This window comes from Bison bison, unplaced genomic scaffold (assembly GCF_000754665.1).
Source record: "Bison bison bison isolate TAMUID 2011002044 unplaced genomic scaffold, Bison_UMD1.0 scf7180017864213, whole genome shotgun sequence".
Lineage (NCBI taxonomy): Eukaryota > Metazoa > Chordata > Mammalia > Artiodactyla > Bovidae > Bison > Bison bison.
Window position 1 is genome coordinate 7,059,869 of NW_011494785.1, and position 4,325 is coordinate 7,064,193.

Below are 4,325 nucleotides of genomic sequence, written 5' to 3' on the forward strand. Positions count from 1 at the left end.
GGGTCTCCTAGGGGTGCGGGGTTGGGAGTTCGGCGGCCGCGGCAGCCGCGGCGGCGGCGCTAGCTCGCCGTAGGAAGAGCTAAGTGCCGGGTTCCTCGGCTCTGTTCCTTCCGGGGCTGGGCTGGCCAGGCGGCCCGGCGAGTCCCGCCCCGGTGCCTATTCCGCCCTTCGCTTCCCCTGGGCGTCGGCTCCGTTCCAGGGCGGCGACCCGGCCCGCGGCTGCACTTTAGCGGCTCTTCCCACCCGTCCGCTCTCTCTGACCGTGCTTTTGGGGCTGACTGCTTGCGCGAACCCGGACTAGTCTTACCTGCGCCGACCGTTTTATGTTTGTCTAGCACGCCGTTTCCCAGGTTATTTCATAGCACTTTACTGACGCGGACGGGCGCAGAGTTTCTTGGTTAGTGGGCCCGACCGCCGTCACTTTCCAGGAGCTCCTGCGTGCTGAGTTCCTTGCTGCGAGCCGAGTTTGAAGTGGTGTACAGCCCTATTTCAGTTCCTTGGTGTCGAATTTCGGCTTGCTACTCACAGACCACCGTCCTTTTGCCTCAGGTTCCCGTCTGGTCCATGGTGGTGGCCATAGAGTTTTCCTCTGAATTTTCTCTAGGTCTATCTTGAGAGCAGTGTGTGTATCAGGAAGATGAATTCAGTCTCGCATGAATCTCCGCCGCCCGCTTTTTTTTTTCTTTTTGAATTTTTTGTTCAGAAAGTTCGAAAAACAATAAAAAAATAACGATTCGGTCATTTCTTTAATTCTGCTTCAACAGAACTCACTGTTAAAACACAAAGTTCAATTGAGTAATTTGAAAATCTAATTGAGTTATTAAACAACTCATGTATCTGGCAGCACCCCAGCTAGTAAATAGAAAGGTGCTCCTAGAAGTTGTGCAAAATGGAAGGTTTTTAATAGAAGAAAGTGGATTGTATTGCTGGAAGGGCACATTCCCTTATAGGAAGGCAAGGGTTTTATCAGGCAGAGTAGTTCAGTAGTGATTAATTAAAGATGCTACTCCTGATAGAGGCTGAAACTGCAATTTAGTTAGGTGTTAAATCTTGGCTGGGCTTAACACAAGTGATATCTTCCCAGATGGTTCGGTGGTAAAAAAATCTGCCTCCAGATTTTGGAGGCACTCCAAATTTGCACTCCAGTTCAAGAGAGGCAAGAAAGAGGTCTGGGTTTTGAGCTCTGTGCCGGGAAGATTCCCTGGAGTAAGAAATGGCAACCCACTCCAGTATTCTTGCCTGGAAGATTTCGTGGAGAGGAGCCTGGTGGGCTACAGTTCACAGGGTCCCAAAGAGACGTGACGGAGCACGCACCAACCAGTGACTGTACAGACTAGCACTTAGCAGGTTATGTGCCTGCCTGTGTGATCGGGAGTCCTCTGCCCTGATTGACGCAACTTTTGAATTTTTTATAATGTGTAACCCACCTAAGGATTAAAGTTATATTTGCAAAAGATTCGTTATTGAGGCTTGCAAGCATTGTTCTAAGTGCTTTACTTATATTAGCTGATTTACTGTGAACTATCCTGTTAAGTTCATACTTCTCCTTGTGCTGACAACTGAAGCACAGATTAATTTGTTTGAGGTCACATAGCTAGTAAGTAGTGGACCTAGGATTTGAACCTAGGTTCTAACCTGTCTTCAGAAAAAGGATGTAAACATGATAAGGAAGTCCTTCTCTAAAATGTGATTTCAGATTCTTAAAGAAGTACCTCCTTGGACTTCCCTGGTGATCCAGTGGTTAAGAATTTGGCTTGCAATGCAGGGGACACCAGTTGGATCCCTGGTCTTGGAAGATCCCACATGCCGCAGGGCAGATAAGTCCGTGAGCTGCAACTACTGCAGCTGGTGCTCTACATCAAGAGAAGCCACGGCAACGGGAAGCCTGTGCACTGCAACCAGAGGAAGCCTGAGAGTAGCAATGGAGATACAGCACAGCACAGTTCAGTTCAGTTCAGTCGCTCTGTCGTGTATGACTCTTCGCTACCCCATGAATCGAAGCACACCAGGCCTCCCTGTCCATCACCAACTCCCGGAGTTCACTCAGACTCAAGTCCATCGAGTCAGTGATGCCATCCAGCCATCTCATCCTCTGTCGTCCCCTTCTCCTCCTGCCCCCAATCCCTCCCAGCATCAGAGTCTTTTCCAATGAGTCAACTCTTCACATCACGAGGCCAAAGTACTGGAGTTTCAGCTTTAGCATCATTCCCTCCAAAGAAATCCCAGTGCTGATCTTCAGAATGGACTGGTTGGATCTCCTTGCAGTCCAAGGGACTCTCAAGAGTCTTCTCCAACACCACAGTTCAAAAGCATCAATTCTTTGGTGCTCAGCCTTCTTCACAGTCCAACTCTCACATCCATACATGACCACTGGAAAAACCATAGCCTTGACTAGATGGACCTTTGTTGGCAAAGTAATGTCTCTGCTTTTCAATATGCTGTCTAGGTTGGTCATAACTTTCCTTCCAAGGAGTAAGTGTCTTTTAATTTCATGGCCGCAGTCACCATCTGCAGTGATTTTGGAGCCCCAAAAAATAAAGTCTGATACTGTTTCCACTGTTTCCCCATCTATTTCCCATGAAGTGATGGGACCGGATGCCATGATCTTAGTTTTCTGAATGTTGAGCTTTAAGCCAACTTTTTCACTCTCCTCTTTCACTTTCATCAAGAGGCTTCTTAGTTCCTCTTCACTTTCTGCCATGTTCAACCTGATTTTAGAAAAGGCAGAGGAACCAGAGATCAAATTCCCAACATCTGCTGGGTCATGGAAAAAGCAAAAGAGTTCCAGAAAAACATCTATTTCTGCTTTATTGACTATGCCAAAGCCTTTGACTGTGTGGATCACAATAAACTGTGGAAAATTCTGAAAGAGATGGGAATACCAGACCACCTGACCTGCCTCTTGAGAAATCTGTATACAGGTCAGGAAGCAACAGTTTGAACTGGACATGGAACAACAGACTGGTTCCAAATAGGAAAAGGAGTACGTCAAGGCTGTATATTGTCACCCTGCTTATTCAACTTCTATGCAGAGTACATCATGAGAAACGCTGGGCTGGAAGAAACACAAGCTGGAATCAAGATTGCTGGGAGAAATATCAATAACCTCAGATATGCAGATGACACCACCCTTATGGCAGAAAGACACAGCACAGCCACAGATAAATCAACAAACAAAAAAAGATCTGACATTTCTTAAAAAAAAAAAAAAAAAGTAGTACCTTCTCTGTTAATATATATTTTTAATGGGTAAAGCCCTGTAGTGAGAAGGGCATTTTTTTTTTTTTAACGCATACCATCAGGTGTAAGCACATTCTGAACTTGAACTCCTTCTGGAAGAGCCAGTTGGTAAGAGTCTAAATATCAATATTATTCTAGAATATAATGCCATAATTGGCTCTTCCGACAAACTGGGATTTTAATATTTTTATCTAATGGAGATATATGTAGGATCAGTTTAGTTCAGTCAGTTTCTGCAGTGATTTTCTCTTTGCGACCCCATGAATCGCAGCACACTAGGCCTCCCTGTCCATCACCAACTCCCGGAGTTCACTCAGACTCACGTCCATCGAGTCAGTGATGCCATCCAGCCATCTCATCCTCTGTCGTCCCCTTCTCCTCCTGACCCCAATCCCACCCAGCATCAGAGTCTTTTCCAGTGAGTTAACTCTTCGCATGAGGTGGCCAAAGTACTGGAGTTTCAGCTTTAGCATCATTCCCTCCAAAGAAATCCCAGTGCTGATCTCCTTCAGAATGGACTGGTTGGATCTCCTTGCAGTCCAAGGGACTCTCAAGAGTCTTCTCCAACACCACAGTTCAAAAGCATCAATTCTTTGGCGCTCAGCCTTCTTCACAGTCCAACTCTCACATCCATACATGACCACAGGAAAAACCATAGCCTTGACTAGATGGACCTTTGTTGGCAAAGTAATGTCTCTGCTTTTCAATATGCTATCTAGGTTGGTCATAACTTTCCTTCCAAGGAGTAAACGTCTTTTAATTTCATGGCCGCAGTCACCATCTGCAGTGATTTTGGAGCCCCAAAAAATAAAGTCTGATACTGTTTCCACTGTTTCCCCATCTATTTCCCATGAAGTGATGGGACCGGATGCCATGATCTTAGTTTTCTGAATGTTGAGCTTTAAGCCAACTTTTTCACTCTCCACTTTCACTTTCATCAAGAGGCTTTTTAGTTCTTCACTGTCTGCCATAAGGGTGGTGTCATCTGCATATCTGAGGTTATTGATATTTCTCCCAGCAATCTTGATTCCAGCTTGTGTTTCTTCCAGCCCAGCGTTTCTCATGATGTACTCTGCATAGAAGTT